Source organism: Epinephelus moara, chromosome 11 (assembly GCF_006386435.1).
Source record: "Epinephelus moara isolate mb chromosome 11, YSFRI_EMoa_1.0, whole genome shotgun sequence".
NCBI lineage: Eukaryota > Metazoa > Chordata > Actinopteri > Perciformes > Serranidae > Epinephelus > Epinephelus moara.
The window spans coordinates 35,073,364-35,095,876 of NC_065516.1; the positions used below are offsets into that span (position 1 = coordinate 35,073,364).

Here is a 22,513-nt window from a genome sequence, read left to right on the forward strand (position 1 = left end):
GACGTCAGTGTGAGCAGGTTTGTGTGTGTGTGTGTGTGTGTGCAGCGGTGAGGGAGTGCATGCGTCTGAATTACGACTCTGTGTGGCGGTTTTTGAGCTCTATTTTTAGGAATGTGAATGAATGTCTTTCTTGTCGTCCTCCTCTCCATCTCTTCACTCTCACAGGACATTTATATCACAAAGAGTTCAGATTGCAGTGTGAATCCAGTCTACTGATACATTTCCACGTCAGACTGTGTGAAATCTCAGTTTTCCTTTAAGCTCTTACTTAGGGATATGTTTTTGTAAAATGCACATGTCAGGGTGAGATTCAATATCCTTCCAAGATTCCTTAATGCATCATACATACTAAAAGTTGCTATGGCAACAAGTAGACCATTAAACTGATTTAGGTCCTCGTGTTTCTGTGCTTATCATTTTTCCCGGAGCGCTCTGAACTCCAGTTGAAAAAACCTCAACTCAGAGCAGAAAAACGCCTCACGTCATCATCAATCTGATGATCTGAGAGGCGGGCCTTCTGTGGTGGTCACGACATCAAGTTTACAGTTGGTAGAAGAAGAGGATATACGTTATTAATCCCTGAGGGGAAATTCAGTTTTGTCACTCTGTTGTCATACACACACCGGCCCATAATACACACACATGCACAAACAGGACCTATATATACATTAGATGTCAGAGCGTGGGGGCTGCCCATGGACAGGCGCCCCAGGCAGTTTGGGGCTCTGTGCCTTGCTCAGAACCCAATTACTTTGCATTACAGTGTTGTCATGGTGTTCTACTCTAAATACACCCATAAATAATTAGAAACAAAACAAGATTACTGGACTTTATTATGTGTTATTTTTTTCTGGCCACATCAATGGACGAAGAATCTAAACATAGAAATCACCTAATAAAGTAAAAATGGCAAGTGATGGTCTAAACAGAGCTTTTATCAACAAAAAAGTTATTTTTTCATATATGCTGAACTCCTATCAATGAATAAAGTGATGCTTTATAAGACATTACATATATTTTGTCTTCTAATTGTCATCATGACTCAAAATATCCTCAGAGTTTTTGAAGTATCTCCAGAAAACAGTGTAGAAAACCTCCTGAGATGAATATTCTGTCGACGTAATCAGTAGGATGCTTATAAGATAACTGTATTATTCAGAAATCATATTAAAACAGTATTTTCCTGTTCAAACAGGTGATACTCAGATCTGTTCCAAAGGATGGATATTTCCTGAGTCAAAGTGTTGCATCTTTCATATGATTTTTTGACATGTGTAAGTAATATAACGTTGCATGTTTACTGTAAACCTGTTTCAACAGAAGTTATAGACTTTAACATTATGACTAAATTAGACCGAAACCTAGCTTGCATTTCCTCCGTGTGTCCACTGGATTGGACGGGGGATCTGAACAGGTTAACTTCCTTATCTTGTGTTCACACCGGGTGCAAATAAAACAATTTGGGCGAGTGAATAACATGTAAAGTCAATGTGAAGACAATGGACACGCTGCAAATGACAGAAATAGCACGATTCCACGTCACGCTTATTCAGGAGTGTTGAAAAGTCTGAACTTCAACGACCAGTTTGTGCCGCGAAAGCCAATCAGCATTGAGATCGTCCGGGGATGTATGACTGCCTGTACCGCTGGAAGTTCATTCATAGGAAATATAAAGGAGAGGCCGAGCTCTGTGACACCACATCTTACTTTTATAAAAACTGGAATAAAAAGGAGCTCGCTTGGAGGTTGGATTATCTGATAAGTTGTGAAAACATTTGTCTGTTACTTGACTCCAGCTATACAATTTGACGCCATTTATTCATTCATTCATTTTTTGAAACCCTTATCCTGTTAGGGGTCATGGGGGGGTGGAGCCTATCCCAGCTGACACTGGGTGAGAGGCAGGGTTCACCCTGGACAGGTCACCAGACTATCACAGGGCTGACACATAGAGACAGACAACCATTCACACTCACATTCACACCTACGGACAATTTAGAGTCACCAGTTAACCTGCATGTCTTTGGACTGTGGGAGGAAGCTGGAGCACCTGAAGGAAACCCACGCTGACACAGGGAGAACATGTCGGAGCACCTGGAGGAAACCCACGCTGACACAGGGAGAACATGCAAACTCCAAAAGGCTCCCCCACCCTGGGTAGCACGGTGTTGCACAAGTCAGCATTGTCGCCTCAAAGCAAGAGGGCTCCTGGTTTGATTTGACGCCAGTCAACACAAAACATTCTAGCGTTCAAACTCGCGTGAGTACTGCAACGCAAAAATTTACATCGCATTTGGTGTGAACACATTAGGAAAATTCCACTGGATGAAAGTATGAACTAAAAAATGGAAGAGCACCTCACTTTTTATGACGACAACAGTTTTGTGTATGAAAGTGCATCGTTCAGGAAGTCTCTGTTTCATGCGACTGACCGTTTGTTCTGAAGACATAATTTATCATCTTCCAGTGGCTCAGTCGTAACAGTCATTCTCTGTGGCCGAATGTTATTTAAACACACAAACTTTTAAGTAAAATTCTAGTCGAGATCTCAAAATGTGGCAAAGATATGAAAAATGTCAAGCTGAAGTTTGGGGAGACGTGTGGAATGACTGACACACACACACACACATACGCACCGTTATGTTACTTTCAATAACATCACATCTCCAACCTTAAAAATACTTGAGTGGAAAAAAGAGGTTTTATTTGTTTGAAGGTTAATTGCATTGAAGTCAAATCATGTGGTCTGATAACGATGATGATGATGATGTTGACGGTGATGGTGTGTGTGTTGAAGTCAGGTTTGTTGGCTGCAGTTCCACTCATCACCAGCAGAGGGAGCTCTGGCTATGTATACACAGCAGGAGTGGAGGGGAGTGTGTGTGTGTGTGTGTGTGTGTGTGTGTGTGTGTGTGAGAGTGTGCATTTCTGTATTTGTGTGTCTGAACCTAAAACTATGCCTCTGTGTGTGTGTGTGTGAGGGAGGAGTGAATGCTTGGAACCAGTCCAGCACAGTAATGCCTTTACTTTGGGGCCGATTCTCCCAGCAGTCCAGAGAGAGCGAGAGAGAGAGAAAGCTTTATGCTCGCCGTCAGATGGTTTCCATGACGATAATAACCATAACCAGATTTCCATTCCTGTTCGGTTCCCTCCATGTGTGTTCTGTGCGAGTACACGTGTGCGTCCGGGTTATCTTAATTAGCTCAAATGTAAAACTGGGCATTGAAATCTAATTAAATCAGAATGAAGTGTGTGAGGTCGGAAATTAATTTGTGAGTGAAAGGAAATTTTTTAGAAAAGCTTCATCACTGCGGTGTTTTGGTTAAAAAGGTGAAGTCAAAATAAAAGGGAATTACTGGAGGAATGTGATGATGGGATGGATTGAAATAAAATAAAAGAGACACCTTTTAAATGTAACGACATGTGCGAACATTCGAATCACACGACACTGCTGGTGAGGTTTTAATTGATCACACACAACACACACTCATCCTGTACATGTGCAACAGTGTCAGCCACAGGTGTCACCATGGATACCTGCTGCAACAAACACAAATACCAACAAAATATGTGACAAATATAAACTAACATTTTCAATCATTCAGAGAAAGAGATGTCACCAGTCTGTCGCCATGTTTCATTGCAGGTCTGCAGAATATACCTGACAGCCGTGGGAGATCTTTGCCTGCATGATTCTGTTTAAATAAATCTAAAACAAAAAACACAACAGCCAGAGTGTTCATTCTGTTAGCAGCAGAGAGCTGAGGCTTCTGTCTTCCCGTCATGATGTCATTACCTTATGTTACCTCACCTTACATGCTGTGCAAACATGTATTTCGCTGTTATTATGCAGTGTTTCCCGAGGGATTGTTCCGTAACGGCCACAAGACGTTGTTTGTATAATCCTGTATATATTGATCTGAAATAAAAACCATAACAGCTCAAACATTCATTCTTTTTGCAGCAGAGAGCGAAGGCTTCTGTCGACCATGTCACCACGTTATAGACTTGTAATGAAGACAGTGTGCTGAGTTGTGTGTGGTACAAAACCATATGACAATGCGCAGTGGTGCCAAATGAACGAATGAGCGCCTTTTCACTCATTCATTCATTTTACATAACAGCTTATCCTGTTTGGGGTCCAGAGGAGGCTGGAGCCTATCGCAGCTGACCCTGGGTTCAACCTGGACAGATCACCAGACTATCACATGGCTGACACATAGAGACAAACAACCATTCACTAGTGATGGCCAAATGAAGCCTCATGAAGCATTTTCTTAATTCTATGAGCCCACTGAATTGCCATTCTCTGAGCCTCTCTCTTTCAATCATGAGCGCCATCTAGTGGGCTCAGAAAATAAAGAAAATGCTTCACGAGGCTTCATTTGGCCATCACTACCATTCACACTCACATTCACACCTACGGACAATTTAGAGTCACCAATTAACCTGAGGAAGCTGGAGTACCTGTCGCTATTTGTCATATGTCTTCAGCCCAGCGCCTTTTCCTCTACATTTTGCCAAAGCTTAATAGTGGTGGCTACTAGTGATGGCCAAATGAAGCCTCATGAAGCATTTTCTTTATTTTCTGAGCCCACTAGATGGCACTTTTTGTTCAACAAAAGGTTAAAAGCACACTGAATTGCCATTCTTTGAGCCTCTCTCTTTAAACCATGAGCGCCATCTGGTGGGCTCAGAAAATAAAGAATGAGGCTTCATTTGGCCATCACTACCTGGGGAAAACCCACGTTGACAAACTCCAAACCAAAAGGCTCCCACATCCTGGGTTCAAACCAGCAACCCTCTTGCTGTGAGGTGATGATGCTAACCACTCTACCACCATGCTCACTCTGCTCCTAACAATGAGCATATCTCAAAAACTAAATAATGTATGTAGTTACTGACATACATAGCTTGTGTTCAGAAACACTTTCTTTATGTTTCCACATTTATAACTCTTTTGGATCTTTTCTTTTTTGTTTTTATTTTGTAAAATCCGATGAAAAATCCAGTGTAGGCCCTGGCCAGTGGCATGAGGGAGTTATTGCCCCAGTGCATGCTATCGTGCATGCATTGTCTTGACACAAATAGAGACTTGACATTGGACAACATCAACGTACATATTACCCAGCAGCCATCACTGCATAGCTGACAATAAAATAAAGACATCAATCAATCATTTAATTGGATAGTTTTTATAGTGAATTTGTAGATTTTCTAGCTTATATAGAAAAATCACATCATTTTGTTGTTTAAAAAAAACAAGATGAATTTGCCTTTTTGAGGACAGATATAACAAATGGCACCGTTTTTTATCGTTGAACACAGGTATAGTTCCAATGTGGCAAACTGAATCACTTGCAAGAGCCCGCTCTCTCTACAGCCCCTCCACCCCAGGGGCCCCAGTGAAACTGCACTGCCTGCACTGTCTATATTTACGCCCCTGGTAGTGATGGCCAAATGAAGCCTCATGAAGCATTTTCTTTATTTTCTGAGCCCACTAGATGGCGCTCATGGTTTAAAGAGAGAGGCTCAAAGAATGGCAATTCAGTGTGTGCTTTCAACCTTTTGTTGAGCAAAAAGCGCCATCTAGTGGGCTCATAAAGAAAATGCTTCACGAGGCTTCATTTGGCCATACTAGCCCCTGGCTCTGGGGGAGCATTTCTCTTGCAGAGTTTTATGGGTTAAGTATGCTAATTGGGTAAATCCATTTCCACTGACCAGGTTACAGACTGTAAAAAAGGACTTGTCATGTTCTGTCCTCCTGCCAGGAGCCATTTTGTAAAGACAGATGCTTTTTGTATGTTTGAGTGATATGCAATAAAATGCAATAAATATGTATTTTATATGTCATTTCTGAATGAATTCTTAATAATTTTCATGACATTATCTGAAATTAGGTGGGTAGTAATTAAAATGAAAATAGGGACTGTGTTTAATTAGCACACATCCAATTAATTAATTCCAATTAATTGCTTGTGCAACCAAGAGTGTGTTATAGTGACACAGCAGGTCAGCAACATGAACATACAAGGATGTGAAATTTGTCCACAGGAAAGGAAACTGTTCAAGTGTCCTGTAATAAATGAATCATGAATGAAGAGTTCAAATGGAGCTTTTCTTTAAGGGAAATCTCCCCATGATCAGCACCAAGTGACAGAGTTCTTTTCAAGCAGATGTCCTGCAGAAGTATCAGCGATTTATGGAGGCGTAAAATAAAATGTTGCCAAAATGTCTGTAGGGTCGTTATGTATGCATACATATATGTTCTCAACACACTAAATACGCTGAACATATTTTGGCAGGGACAAATCCAATACAGTTTTTTTAATCAAGATACAAAAACAGAGAAAGGCAGTTACTTTATATAAATCGGCTACGAGCAGAAAATAAGAAGAAGAAAAAAAAGCTGTGGAACCACAGATGGCTGGAAGATGCAGACAATATAAAACAAGCTGACTACAGTGTGTAGCAGATCTTTTGACATCAGCCATGTGGAACTGCTCACACTGCAGACAGCTGATCACATTCCTGACCTGCCAGATAACCAGCCAATCGTTCACAGAGTCAGGTCGTCGATCATTCAGGCAGTTAATCAGGTGACGTAACCTCCCTCCAGTGTTAACTTCGTCATCAAAAGTTATGCTGAAATATATTTGTTGATGGCTGTTTGTCCATGACAGACACAGGAATAAGGCCCTGATCACACAGAGAGTGTTTCAGCAGCTGGAGGCGGCTTTTTGTAATTGTTTCTAATGAGAATGAAGCTTTTTGCTCGCTGGTTTTGTGTCGCTACCGGCCTGACGTTTCTGCACTCTAGGCGCCTGCCGTTTTTGCCGGAGCGCTCTGAAGTCCTCAAGTTGAAAAACTTCAACTCAGAGCGAAAAAGTGCCCCGCGTCATGTCCACTTTTGTCCCATTGTCCAATCGGATGAGTTGAGAGGCGGGGCTTCTGTGGTGGTCCCGACAAGTTTAGTTGGTAAACAGTGGAGGAGAAACTGGTGGTAGTGGTTGCTGGATACCCAGAGCTATACGACTTCACAAAGCACAGTTAGCACCATCTCAATAAAAAACAGCAGATAAGTGCAGTACTGTAAACGTCCATGATGGAGGAGAAGCTCCTGGACCAACTGGTGGTACTCCCCATGATCCAGCCTCTTTTTTAGGGTCTCATGTACCCACACAGATCTCTGTTTATCTGTGACGAACAAACTATTTACTGACTGATTACACAAGAAGGTTAGGGTAAGGAGGTGATGGCGTGGTTGCCTGGCAACAACAAAAGGCGATGCACGTAATTCCTTTTTTTTTTTTTTTTTTTTTTTTTTTGGCATTTAATGTTTCTTTTTACAAAAGAGGCAGTGTGGTGTGCCTCACATTTTGCAACCTTGAAAACACTTTCTGTGTGATCAGGGTGAAACTGTCTGTATTCAGTTTCAACAAAAGAAAATCACTGTAGCCGCTGAAGCTGCTTCCTCCACCAGCTGAAAGTATCTGGTTTAGAAGTTGATTTTAATATTTGACCTGTTGCCATGCTTTTAAAAAATATTTATTTGTGTGTATAACCAGGATGGCCGAGTGGTTAAGGCGTTGGACTTAAGATCCAATAGACGTAGTCTTCGTGGGTTCGAACCCCACTCCTGGTAAATACTGGAAGTTTTTTCGGGGGCAGCAGTAGCTCAGTCTGTAGGGACTTTCCTTGGGAATCAGAGGGTTGCTGGTTAAAGTACCCGTACAGACCAAGCATGAAGCGTGTACTGGTAGCTGGAGAGGTGCCAGTCCACCTCCTGGGCACTACAGAAGTGCCCCTTAGCAAGGCACTGAACCTCCAGCTGCTCAGGGCGCCTGTCCATGGGCAGCCCTCTCACTCTGACATCTCTCCATCTAATGTATAGGTCTTGTTTGTGTGTGTGTGTGTGTGTGTATGATAGCAGGGTAAAAAAATGTACGTTTTATTAAGGCTTAAAGTAACGCAGGATCAAAGGCGGGCTGCTTTGAGTGACAGGCTGTCTGCAGGTAGTGTCGTCAGCTTCTCAGTCAGATCCAGCCTCTTATAGTCACTTCTGCCTCCACAAAAACAAGCGGGCGACAGCTGTAATGCCCAATTCAAGGCTTCACAATTGGAGTCCACAAACCACTGTCTGACTTCACAAATGTAAATCCATAATTTTTATAATCTATGGGAACTCTCTCTCAACACGGGAGCTCAGCAGCGTACTGCTGTGGACGGAGGTTTGCAGCAAAATGTATTTTAGACACCTAAAAAAATAAATATCAGTGTAAGTGAATGTCATATGGAGAATATTTCCTCCACTTTACCCTTGGGCTCAGCACCCAAATATATCTCAGATATGCTTGTGACATATGAACCTTCTAGGACCTTGATGACATGACCTGAGGCCTTATCTTTACCCTCGCCTCCTACATTCCTGCGCGTATGCTGGTCAGCTGTTTGGGTCAGACTTTCAGAGGTTTATGGAGGTTTATAAGAAAATAAAAAAAGAGTGATAATGACAACGGCAAAGAAATGTTCACTATAGAAACAAGAGTTTCACTCCCTCCCTGCGTGAAGGGGCGGAGCTATCCTCTCTCTCTGTCCTCCACGTTTTGTGTGTGGTCCAGCTCCTCCTCCTCTTCATCATCATCCCCATCATTGAAAGTGAGCTATCTGAGTTATGACATGATTCTGTGTGTCCCTTTTCTCTGTCCTGTCGCAGATGTTTTTTTGTTTTTTTTAAAGATATTGTTTTGGGCCATTTTGCCGTTAATGGACAGGGCAGTTAAGCGTGAAGGGGGGAGAGAGAGGGAGTGACGTGCAGCAAAGGGCCACAGGCTGGAGTCGAACCAGGGCCGCTGCGGCAACAGCCTTGTACATGGGGCGCCTGCTCTACCACTAAGCCACCAACGCCCCTCTGTCGCAGATGTGTCCCACCGCCACATTTTATTCACTGATTCTTGGTCAAACGTCTCTAAAGGCTCTGACGGATGGGAGAAACGCAGACAATCGAATCTGTTCTGAAAAGTTTAATGACGGACAAGTTTCAGACTCAGTGTGCAGATGTGACTGACACAACATGAGGTTGTGTTTATTTTTAGACGTGCAACAATTTTGGACGAATAAACGGACTGGCTTCTGTGGTGCTACTCCAGCCTGTTGCAGCAAACTGGGAGCGTGCCGACTGAAATCTACTGTATAACTGCACGTAAAATGACAATCTGACAGAAATGTAAAAGTCGGCCTTTATCCATACAGTGTCTGCTCGACTCGTAACATTCATTTCGATGGTGCAAGCTAATGAGGTAACTCTGGCATATCTGAATACTGAAGGAGTATCGAGTTTAAAAAGGTTTTGCAGGTACATGAAAATAAACACATATCAGGAATGCCGGAGCTGCACGTGAGATAAGACCGCTGTGTCAGCAAACAGATCTATTTGACTGACTGGAGTGGCGTCCTCCTCTTCCTCTGTGGTGGACTGAGCCACGTGTTGAAGATGACAGTAAGATCTCTACATGTGTGAGCTGTGCTAAATGTGAAAGCGGCCTCTGCAAAGTCTCACACTGCTTATATTAAATATCAAACAGCCAGCTCCCCCACATCCTGGATGATTGAAGCAGCATATGCATCGCCCTGCGCGCCTGATAAGCAACAAGAAAAAGAAGCATCTGAATGCTGCCGTACATCAGAATGCACACTCATGTACGCACACACACACACACACACACACACACACACAACGAACAAATATCCAAGCAACGTTACCCTCAGATACACACACACAGAGGCAGGCAGGTCTTGCAGCACATCACAGGGTCAGCGGCACACATCGGCATGGATTATCACACTGTCACACTCCAACGGATAACAAGCTGCAGACAGACGTCCACTGGGGGAGCGGGGGGAGGGGGGGTGGGGGTGGGGGGAAGAGAAAGAGAAGACTGGGGGAGAAACAGGCGAGGAAGAAGACACAAACAACACACACTGCTCTACGCTCCCAGTGTGTGTTGTGTACTTTGTAGGCAATATTCTCTGTGCTTTTCCTACGAGCGTGTGTCGGCACATTAGCATGCAGCATCACGCCTCGTACCTTTAATGCATCTTTCATCATGCTTGTGTATTAGCTCATTGTGAGTGTGAATGGAAGTGAATATAAAGCTTATGGTGTGTGCTGCTGATCCTGCTCAGGCTCTGCTGGATGAATATTACATGGAACATAGCTTCAGTTTTTAACAGCTAACACCATGGGATGCATGTAATATTCAGCACAGCCTGTCAAAGGGGATAAAACACACTCTGCCAACCTGTATGTAGCATCTCTATTGATACTCACACACGTAAACACACACGTGTTGTGGGATTGTGTGCGCACACATTAAGCGTACAACACACCCACCCACAGCCTCTTTTATCAGCTAAATAACCGTGTTGCCAGATGTGGAGCTGTCTCTAATACGGACCAGAGGGGCCACAGCAGCACCTGACATGAATACTGCTGTAGTACAGTACGCAGGCAGGATTACACACATGTATCGGCCTGCGAAGTTTAAGACACAACACTGGCTGCCTGTGGAGAACTCTTAACGCAACAGAGCAACAAGAGACAACTGAGGCTTTACCTGAGACAGGCTGTGAGTAGAGACGGGCCTGTACCTCTAATCCCTTCTGTTTCATAATGCTATTTTACTGTGTTTTAGTAGGAAGATATTTTTTGTTGCTCTGCCTCCATTTGCCCTGTGAAGGCAAACAAAACATTTCTTGTATCTGTTTTAGATTAAAGGGAAACAGCTCTGGCAGCATTCAGATGTTTATGAATGGAGAGAGTGCTGCTGTGGCACAGGAAGTGTTGCATGTTGGGTTGTGTATTTAATTTATTTAATGTATAATTGTGTAGGGACAAGTTTGTAGCGTACATAAATGCCACACACCACAGTATGTATAGCCTAAGCTAATTTGCCCGTCCCTAGTGATGGCCAGATGAAGCCTCATGAAACATTTCTTTATTTTCTCCTCGAGTTGAAAAAACCTCAACTCAGAGCAGAGAAACGCCCCACGTCATCATTAATCTGATTATCTGAGAGGCAGGCCTTTAGTGATGGCCAAATGAAGCCTCATGAAGCACTTACTTTATTTTCTGAGCCCACTAGATGGCGCTTTTTGTCCAACCAAAGGTTGAAAGCACACTGAATTGCCATTCTTTGAGCCTTTCTCTTTAAACCATGAGCGCCATCTAGTGGGCTCAGAAAATGAAGAAAGTGCTTCATGAGGCTTCATTTGACCATCACTACCCGTTGACTGGCTGGGTCTTTCTCTTTTTTTTTTTTAAGATTTTTTTTTGGGCATTTTTGCCTTTATAGAAAGGACAGTTAAGCGTGAAGGGGGGAGAGAGAGAGGGGAATTGACATGCAGCAAAGGGCCACAGGCTGGAGTCGAACTCGGGCCGCTGTGTACATGTACATGGGGCGTCTGCTCTATCCACTAAGCCACCGACGCCCCAGCTGGGTCTTAAGATACAAAAGACTCAGCAACAAGAACACAGTAACAGTGCAAAGGAGAAACAAGAATAAAAACACAGACAGAATACAAGACACAAAGTGCAAAACATAATCAGCACCACAGAATAAGAAGCAGCAAATTATTCATGACTTCAAGAACTCTTTCAGTTTGAGTTTAAAGTGATCGAAATCATGATCCAGTTTGAGTTCTGTAGGAGAAGAACTCCACATGTTAATTCCATAGACAGAAAAAGCTGTTTGTCCAAATGAGGGTTTACACAGGGGGACCTGGCAGTTCCCATTGGTTGCTCCACGAGGTCACTGAGCACCTGGGGAGACAATTATCTGATCATTAGCATTTATGGATGAGTTTGAAATTATCAAAACTTAACACGTTTATTTTCTGAAGAACATAATGATGTGCTCTTATTGGTTTCCTGTCAAAAATTCGTATTGCTCAATTGTATATCATCATCATCATCATCATCATCATCATCATAGGCTTAGTTATTGTAGATGCTGCTTGTGACCAAGAGGTTAAGGAAGCGTAAGTCAGGCTGTTCTCGTGCACTGTTTTCCTACGAAAAGTAATATTGTACCTTTAAACAGAGGTGGCGTTGGAAACAGCTGTGGTCTGTGCGGCCATTTTATAACTCCCGACATGTAGACGGAGAATGTTTTTGACTATATCACCAAAACGGTCGCACTTTGATGAAGCTCAGCGGCGTCAGGGGGAAACGCAGTTGCACAAAAACAGAACTTTAGGCGAAAATCCGAGAGGGGTTGGCAGGAGGAACAACCACGACTTTTGTTTGCTTCCCAGAGGACTGTAATACCAAACCCTCTTCTCTTTTCCTAAATCCAATCATGTGCGTTTGTTGTCAAAGGAAAAAAACATCAATTCACAGTGTTGTACCAACGTAATGAGTTTATTTTGAAAGAGACTGTATGTAAACTGTAATTTCCTGTTGAAAAAGGAAGTGTATTTTGAAAACAGACAATTCAGACAAACAAACAGGCTGAAGTTGACACGGCGTCCCAGAACGTCAACAACCAACACACCCAGGGTACCTTGGACGTCGTATGTCGGCATAGAAAGTCCTTGGCCAAATATCGATCTGTGAAGAGGTCGGAGTGAGAATGTGTTGATATTACAGATTCCTTCCATTCTGCCATTAGTAAAATATCTTTGTCTACCACAGTTGTATCTCACTTGAGCCACGCTACACTGCCTCCACAATCTCCGTTGGTTCTGCTCTGTTTTCGTTTGTATCTGTAAGCTTTCAGAAAACATTCACAAATACAGATGAAATGAAGGCAGAGTGCAGAGAGGCAGCTTCATCCGTGTCTAACATTGAGCATAAATTAGCCCTTACTAGTTCTAGTATCTGCTGTAGTATCAAACTCTGTGTATCAGTCATGTGGGTTTTTCTAACATTCCAAAGCAACACTGCAGCTATTTTCTTTCCTCAGTCCTGACTTGGCCACTGCTCCCCGAAGCTACTCACAAGTGACCCCGCAGGTCAAGCTACAAGCTCTCCATCACAACAGCAGCATCGCATCACTATCAGCCCACACACCGTCCTTCTTTTCTTGCTTTTCTTTTAATTGTTTGTCTCATTTTAAAATGCTGTTCGGAGAGAAAGAGACTGGGAGTATATCTCATTCACTGTCTCGCTCCCTCTCTCTGTCGTTCTTCGTTAGCAGAGCAGATGGTGTGAGTGAGCAGGCCGGTCATTTCTAAATCAATAGCCGGGCACATGGGAGTCACTGTGTGTATTTGGAAAAAGCCCATAACACGTACACTGTAGCACACACACGCAAAGAGGCATTTCCAAGTGTACACACACATGCACGAAAAAACACACAAGGAAGACCAAAAAAAAAAAAGAAATGTGGAAATAAATACACATGCATGCAACACACACCTCTGCAGATACTGTACATGCACACAAAAACACACAAGTAGTCCATTATTTCTGCACACCCACCCACACACACACACACACACACACACACACGCACACACAGAGTGAATGGGGGTAGTAGAGGAAGCAAGGGACGGAGATGGAGAGTAAACCAATAGCCCTGCAGCTTATTTCTGCAGACAAGCTGTTGTTTAATATGAGTGCAGCAGACGTCTGCCCCACGACAATCATTTAAACCTCCAGAGCCTGCTCGACTGGAGGAGATGCAAGTATCTCTCTTTTTCTCCTCATATGTTACAGTGCTTTTCTTGTCCTGTCTCTCCCTCCCTCCGTCCTCCCAACCTTCCCCGCTCTCGCAGCGAACAGCAGCAGAAGCCGGAGGTGGTGGAGACATATTAATGCTTCATTAAAGTCATAATCCACAACCTGTTGTTGCCGGGTTCTGTTGTGAAGTGGTGACTGTCAGTGAGACGTGAGGTAAAAGAACAGACAGTGACAATTCCAAAGCCTTCTGTGGTTTATTCTCCACACCAGATGCTGCAGATTTGCTGGCAACATGTCGTGTTGAAGTTGCCGTTTGCAGCTACCACAGGGAGTGCTGCACACTCTCTTTGTTGTTTGGTTTGATTTAGATTTAAAGGAACAAAGCTGGTTGGTTTGATTTTGTGCTCTATGGGGACACAGACAAAATCATCCATATGGCCCATGTAGCTTGTTGGCTTTTGCACTTGCATAATGTTGAGGGTGTGTAGAGTCATCGCCAGTCCTAGTGGTATTAACACTGTAACTGCTGTGGCCTTGTTTCAATGAGCAGTTTCTACCAATACAAGCCTCACAAAGATGAAATCTGTGGTTTATTGGTGAGGCGAGAGTTTGAGCACCCATGGTCAAAATTTTGTTCACAGTGAAAAACGATGAACTCCAAAAAGCACGAAGTTAATCATGACACATTTCTTCAATATTTTAAGCACGATTCCTTTTTACTTTCAATCTTTTACCACACAAGGGATTTAAAGTGTCACCCATGAACTTCGGCAGGTCGTCTTCACCATGTCTACATGCCTAAATGCATTGAGCTGCTGCCACATGATTGGCTGATTAGCTGTTTGTGTTAACGAGCAGTTGAACAGGTGTACCTAATAAAGTGGCTGGTAAGAGGACCACATTATTTTAGGCAGCGAACTCAGTGGTTAACCCTCCTCTTAGCCAACACATGGAAGCATCCACTGAGATATGTAATCAGTGTCTTCACCATTTCTTAGATAAAACAGATTAAATTAGGCTCCAGATCACACCTGTGACCAGAAATCTTCTCATCTTTGCTGAGCCCTCTACCAGTATGTCTCATTTCAAGCAAACTCCAGTGCTAGAATTAGAGAAGCTAATCTACCACTTACATTTCTCCACCTGCCTATTAGACATTATTCCCACTAGATTTCTGACAGAGCTGTTTCAGACGGACCGCAAATGCTTTCTATTATCAAGAGCTCATTTTCTACTACTCCATTCCATCCAGTTTTAAAAATGCAATAGTTTGACCTCTTCTAAAAATACCATCAATCGACCCTCTGGTTTTAAACAATTTTCTTTCAATCTAACCATTTTTTTAGTTTAAAATTTTAGATAAGTCTGTTGCCTCTTAATTTATCTCACACATGAGTAACACGAATAAATTCAAGCAATGTCAACCAGAATTCTGTACGCAGCAAGGCACAGAAACAGCTCCTATTGAGGTAATGACTAGTTGCTGTTGATTCCACTGAATATCATCCTTAAACATCCTTATATTAGAAATCCCCTTGAAACTGTGCTGGTATTATGGACACTATTTCTGCTCTGTAGTAACGGAAGAATTCTCCTCATCTCCGGCCCCCCTCTCATATGGTATTCCACAGGGGTCAATTCTTGGTCCTACTCCATTTTCTATTCAAAGGCCTTTTCTGCTTTCTCTGCTATCCAGTGCTAAATGTCACAAAACTTGCTCTGGCTCAGTGAGTCTAATTTGGGAGTCCTTTGATTCGGCACTCAAATCTGACCTGTCAGTTGAAAAAATAAATCCTGGGAATTGTCCTCCAATGTCAAACATTCCACCCACAATTTAGGTGTGATCTTTGACTCTGAGCTCCGTTTTGACAAGCAAATAACCAAGGTTATACAATTATGCTTTCTCCAATTTAGGAACATTGCATTTTATCTCAAACAGACCTTGAAAGAGTCATCCATGCTTTCATCTCATCACGTTTGATGACTGCAGTGCCCTCTGTTCTGGGAAATTAGCTGTTTTTTGCTTTGGTGATAACTCACTCTCTCCCTGCTGTTTGCTCATTGCACTGCAAAGGCTGGACTAGTGTCTTCATTTTTGTTTCAGAGCTGGTATTGTCATAAGTAACTTTAGCATTATCATATGAGAGGACACAGTAAGAGAGGCTGGAAGTTTGGGGTTTTCTTCCCGACAAGGGAAGGGGGGTTGGAGGGCCATGTTTTTTTTTTTGTAACTCTTATTTTATTGAGGAAACAAAGAACATGAGGTCGTCATGGGTGTTGCAAAGTCAAATCACAGTATTTTTGCACTGACACCTTGTGTGATGGCCTCCTGCCTCAGCAGGGTCTGCTTTGTGTGTGTTTTCCCCTGTCTCTCTGTCTGCTGTGTCTTGCAGGTCCTGGTGGGCGGAGCTGAGTAAGTGGCAACTGGGAGCACCTGGCCAGTCTCCCAGTGGCAGCATACTTGCTTTAGTTGGCCTCAGCCTGGTTTTCAGTTTGTGTTCTTCACCATACAACACCCTGTGCACATCACTCACTCACCCAGCTTCACACACCTCATAAATTAACAATGTTTTTGCAATTATCTTATGTTAATAATAATTTTGTGCACTTTTCAGTTGATGACATGTGTCTCCCATTTTTGCCATGGCCTATGAGCTGGGTCATGACACCTGGCATACAGTGTCACACTTTCCTCAATGGCGTTTATACACAATCCATTTCTTCCAATAGTTTGTACATTCTTCCATTACTCCTCTGAGTAGACGAACTCCATTCCAATTATCTTTTGAATCTCAGCTTCAAGCCCTTTTTAAACAGGAATTGTGCAAATTTGCAGGAAAGCCCAATCAGTCTTTTTTCAGCATTGGCAGTATAGAAACAAAATCGGGGAGTGCAGCAAAATGCCGCCTACCTACTTTTGTTTATACAGAATGTGCCTTTTTCGGGGCAATGGGGGGCGTGAGCGAGTAACAAAACGTGTAGCTCAGTGTGTGATGTAAACAGTGACGTGGGAGGGAAGCCGCGGCTGGTCAGTCCTTCGGTGATTCTCTCGTAAGTCGGCCCGTTCTTCACCGTCCCCGTCATCTGACGGTTAATGGCCTCTTCGTTTGCGAGGACAAGGAGGGCGCGCAATTCCTTGTCTCCCCAGTTGCTCATCTTTACAGTGTCTGTCAGGTTTGTGTTTCCCTCTTGCTACTAGCTGCTCGCTAATTCCTGCTATCAGCTGTTTCCTGTTTATCCACCGCCAGTGGCTCGCACGTGCGGCGTCATCAACAGCTCCTCCCACAAGTCATCAACAGCCCCTCCTGTGGCGGAAGGCCGCCTCGTTCTGTTTAAACCAAAAAGGTTCCACCAATATGTCTACCCTACGAGGCGGAAACTTGGGCACCTCAGATCAACTCGCCAATCCAGCTCTGTGTGTCTAAACGCTCACAGCTCGCCAGCAAAATGGCCCAACATTCGCCAAAAATCTGGCAGTGTAAAAGGGGCTTTAGTCTCTTGCCACTATGGTTGTATTTTGGGGCAAACCCAGAAAACACGATAATGATTGGCCCGTGAGGTTCTGCATTGTCTCCAACAAAAGCCTCAGCTCTGTAGATCTGTTCACAGCGCTGTTAGTCTCGGGGTGATAAAGAGCTGCATGTGGTTTTTCAAACCAAACTCCCTCAAGGACCTTGAGTTTGCAGCAGATGCCTGTGTCTCACATATCTCTGAATAATGCTTTAAAATGAGAATACTAACAGTTTCGAAAACAACTTTTTATTTTCTCCCATTATGTGTGTATTTGAAAATATAGTAATAAGGTGTGTTCATGGCCATAGTTAAAGAGTCACAGTTGGCTATCTTCATGCTGCTTCAGACCCAGAGTGCAGGTAGTGATTGATAATCCATTTGTTTGTGCTCAGTATGGATCATTTTGTTTTTGGTTACAGTGAGATTATACAAGTGCTTGGCTGAATGGGCTGTTCACTTCTGAGTGGTCCAGGGGTGGACATTAATTCTCAGTAAAGGCACACCTCCCAGTCTGTCTGGATAAACTCAAAATCACTATAATGGAAAAACATCCAATTTATGACCATGTAAAGAGGAGTGCCCAGTGTCAACCCATGAAACCCCTGTGCCCCCTTGCTGCTAATTGTCTGGCACTGGCACTGCAGGAAAGCCCCTAATGATAACCAGCTGTGCCTATCACTCAAATGCTCAGACACAGAACAACTTCAAGAGGCAAATTTGGTTGATGTCAGACTCAGTGGGCAACTACCATGGGAGAAACATTTTAAAAATATTGTAAGGATAATGGGTAAAGGAATACCATGCACAAGATGTTCCTCTTTTCTTACCCCTGCCTATAGAGTGTTAGTGACACAGGCTCTGGTTTTATCTCACCTTGATTACTGCTCAGCAGTCTAGTCTGGTGCAACCAAAAAAGATCTGTCTGAGCTATAATAAAGCTGCAAGGCTCCCACTGCCCTCTCTGCTAGGTGTGAGGCAGAGTACAGAGAGAATGGATGCCAGTCTCTCATCGCTCAGAGTAGAAGACAGGTTGTCATGCAATCCAATGAGTGTCTAAAGGAATATAGTGATGTAGTAAAATTGACACCAGCATGGTGGCACTGGATCCTGGGGGTTAAACAACACCCAGAACAGATGCAGTTTGTAGATCGGTGAGGTATGGAGCCATAACAATATCGAACAGGTTACCACTGATGATCACTGATCACTGAACAAGTGGGTTATAGAGAGCGTCACTCCAGGAGCGGGAAAAGAAGCTGCACAATGAAGCAACAATATGTTTCAGCACAATCAATTGTCACAGTGACAAAAAACAAGTAAGGTTGAAAATACCCATAAATATTCTTTAAATGCGTCCGTGTCACCTGTCTTTACTCTCACACACAGAAATTAAACAGTGTAGTGGCTGCCGCTGGGGAAGTGGCACAATTGGTGAGTAAAGCATGTGAAAATGAGCTGAAACCCAGAGGAGCTTCTGTGGAGCGACAGCGGAGTTATCAGACCACCTCTGAGTGAGCTCAATACAGGCAGCATTTGGGGCTGAAATTAAAACCGTGGTTGAGGAGGAGAATCACTGACATGATCAGCCAACTGGATTCAAATTAGGAAATAGTAATTACAAATAATTAATCTTCAGTAATCCCCTCTGAATGGAGCTTTGGTTTACTTTAACCAACCACTCTGAGAGTGTTGCTCCGTAAATCTACAGCTTAACATTTTGTCTGTTCGTGAATCTTAAAAATCTTTGAGAAAATACGATTTGTAGAACTCAACAACAGACCAAGAGATGATAATAATGGCTGGTACATAATCAAAATGATCATTTGTGATTATGGCAACAACCTCAAACTAGCCAGCCATCATGTGTGTCTCAAATTGCATACTTATATTAGTACACTTCAATGTCATACACGATGTACGCTATGTAATTCTTGCATGATGCACTAATTTCAACAGGGCGGTGTTGTCTCAAATCGTGCACTGCTGTTTTGCAACTTACCAGCAGTGACAAACTGCCCTTTCCTCTTTATTGTCTCCTTTTTACAGCGAATGGTGGAGCATTATCACCAACATTTGACCACTAGCTCTGCCCACACATAAACCAAACTTACCCCCAAATTCAGATTCAGATGCGTGTTGGTTGCGTTCCAGCTCCGTCACAGCTGCGGCGCTCCGGAGCCCTCCGCAACAGATGTGCAGGACTTCTATTTTTGCCCGACGCCGGAGCAACGCAGCAATTGAGCACGGAGCAGATCGTGCGGGGCAGGAAGTCGTGCACAGAAACAAAATAAAACATCCGGTTAATTTTCAAAATAAAATACACATTGTTCACGGCGGATCATATTTCCCTGCACTACACCTTGACAACGTCATAATGGGCGGAGGCAGGCCTGAAGTCAACAGGTCAGAGGTTTCCAGACATCATTTCACCCCGTTGACACCATGGACGAGGAGATGTTAATCATGGAGGTGCACCCAGATGTCTTCAGCTCCGCACAGCAAACGCAGCCGGTGGGTGTTGACGGATGGCGGAGCACGCAGCTGATAACCAGCGCTGCCGCCGGACACGCATCCAGTGGAATTCTGGCGTTACACCAAAACGTCAGTGATAATTAAAATGTGACACCATAGCTAGGAGAAAGTTAGCTAATGCTAATGGTAGCTAGGAAGCTAATGATAGCACTCGCATTATTGTTCGCAGTACCAAATCATTACAGACCAAACAAACATTTCTGACTTCTATTCAACAACAGTATTGCTACTTAGTGTAAAACACATGTGTAACTTAGTTCACTGTGGCCAGCTCAGGCTCCTTGTTGTCTCCAGCTGCCACCAGTTTGTGGTGTAGCTCCCTCTGTGTCACAAAGATGGCGACCGTTGAGGGTGAGAAGTGCCCATTATTCCGCACTCAACTTTTGGCATTTTCCCATACTATGCTGTGTGAACGCACTTAGCAGACGAGCACTCAAATATTACGAGTTTAGAACAGAAATATGTGATGTGAGAAACACTCCAAACCGTTCTCTTTCCATTGACACACAATATCCTTTAGCTTCTGTATGTGACACTCAGCTGCCTCCTGGATAAAACATGCTGTAACATGTGGTGAATGTTGTCAGACAGCCGCGGTTATGTTTTGGGTTAAAATAAGTGCACAACGACGTAAATTGACCTACAAAAGTTTCGTAACGCTACATTAAAACAAGAACAGTGCTCTTCTATGTCAAATACTGCCACAAATAAGTTTATCAATCAATCAATCAATCAATCAATTTTATTTATAAAGCCCAATATCACAAATCACAATTTGCCTCACAGGGCTTTACAGCATACGACATCCCTCTGTCCTTAGGACCCCTTACAGCTGATCAGGAAAAACTACCGAAAAAAAAACCTTTAACGGTAGAAACCTCAGGAAGAGCAACTGAGGAGGGATCCCTCTTCCAGGACGGACAGACGAGCAATAGACATTGGAGTTAGTTGAAAGCCCAGTGCGTCTCATCGAGACACCAAAGGGTACTTTCGGCATCACAGGCCAAAGAGTGTGGTAATGTATTGGTATATATGACAATATAAAAATCAGAACAGTCTAAACAATAAAACATTATGAAGCTATTTGGTCATATTTCGCCTGCAACATGCACCATTCATCCACTGCTTGGTCTGCAACAGTGTTCGAGTGCATGTCAGTGCCCAAAGTTTCCCAGCAGAACATTGCATTGTAACAAGATGATCAATGTTATCCAATTCATCTGTCAGTGGTTCTGATGTTGTGACTCATCGGCACAGCACGTATTCGCCCCAGTAAATCAACGGCCTTATATACAGAGTCATAAAGACGAGAAAAAGCTGTCTGAGAAATGCAGGCTGTGCTCTGGGCAACTTAATTGGGAAGATTCGAGCCAGGAAGGGAGATGAGTTGGGGAAAAAATAAGCGAGGCAATTCATCTGTTCGTTTATGAAGATTGTTTCCCTGGAGGCATGAGGACATAATTGGAGATCAGTGACACTGATTCTATATATGTCTGTAGCTTTGTTCATTGTGGTGTAGTCTGTTACTTTGCTCAAAACAAACATCCAGTTATATCAAGTCTTTGGAAGAAATGTGTTTTCATCACTTTGTCATTTAGATCCCTTTGATTTGTTTAAAGATATTCTTACCAATATCAGCACAAATGCATTTGGATTGATTTATGTAGATCGGTGGTTCATAAACTTTTTACACTGAGAACAACCTGAGCAAATATTAAGCTTTCCAAGTACCACCACAATGCAGCAGTGAAAGCCTACTCTATTCAGCTACTGACAGTTCAGGCAGAAGGTTATTCATTGTTGACTGTTGTCAGTCACAGAAACGCTGTACAAAGGAATAGAACTAGAGCTGGCACTTAAACTCTTCCACACAACTCTAATAAATCATCAGACGCTGTGGAGGCTTCACCGGCACTGTTTAAGAAGCCACTAGCAGTCGCGCTTGGTTGAATGCCGTTAACTTCAACAGGGCTTTTCAAAATATTCTCCTCCTGATCCACACTTATCTTCCTAATAGTTCCCGTTTGGAGCCACAACTACAGTGTTTTCAAACCATTCATTTTACCATCAACTTACTATTTTGCTATCGCAGTTTAGCTTGTAACTAATCATGGACATATGTGTGCTACATTCATGAACATGACTACATATCAGACCAAAAATATGGAAAGGCAAAACATACTTGAAATTACATTGTAAGGATGAAATGTAGTATTTTGGTTACATTATGTATTTAAATTAATTCAATCTTTTAAAAATGTTTCTGGTGATGAGCGGTCCGTATGGTTTCTTTGGAATTGATACATGTAAATTTATGAAACCCTTAAAGGCCCTGACACACCAAGCCGATGGTCGGCCGTTGACCAAAGTCAGGCCATCAGTGAGCGTCTGTCAGCCTAGTTTTTATGGTGTGTCTCGCAGCATCAGCACTTCGGCGTCAGCGGCTTTTCGGCCGATTGATCATGCCGAATTGGCGGAGGAGCTTGTCGTGAGAGAGATCACTCTGATTGGCTGTTCAGGTTTTATTTCCTACGATGCTAGTGGAGCGTTAGCCGCAGCATGACCGGAGGGCAGCACAGCCAGTTAGCCTCCGCTAGTCTCTGAGCTAGGCCTGGCTCTCCGTTTGGATCCAACCGGAGCACCGAGCCCTGGTTTGTTATTCAGGTTAAAGTGGGAAGAAGCAGCGGGTTTATCGGGCAGCTGAGTGAAGTGGAGCCTGCGGAGGAAACACCGGGACCGTCTGGATGTAATAGTCCGTGGAGGTGCTGCAGTGCTCGGCTGCAC

At 43.3% G+C, this 22,513-nt stretch overlaps 1 long non-coding RNA gene and 1 other non-coding gene across 6 annotated transcripts in view; one reads left to right on the plus strand and one right to left on the minus strand.

Annotated features, from left to right (window-relative positions):
- Positions 1 to 1,876: 1,876 nt before the first annotated feature.
- Positions 1,877 to 22,513, minus strand: part of LOC126397384 (uncharacterized) — a 771,111-nt gene continuing 750,474 nt past the window's right edge. For all 5 annotated transcript variants that reach the window (XR_007570655.1, XR_007570654.1, XR_007570652.1 and 2 more), the window contains one exon: positions 1,877 to 2,013. This is a non-coding gene — a long non-coding RNA (uncharacterized LOC126397384). The remainder of the gene's footprint in view (positions 2,014 to 22,513) is intronic.
- trnal-uaa (transfer RNA leucine (anticodon UAA)) lies at positions 7,564 to 7,645 on the plus strand. Its single transcript has one exon. It is a non-coding gene; the product is annotated as a tRNA-Leu (tRNA).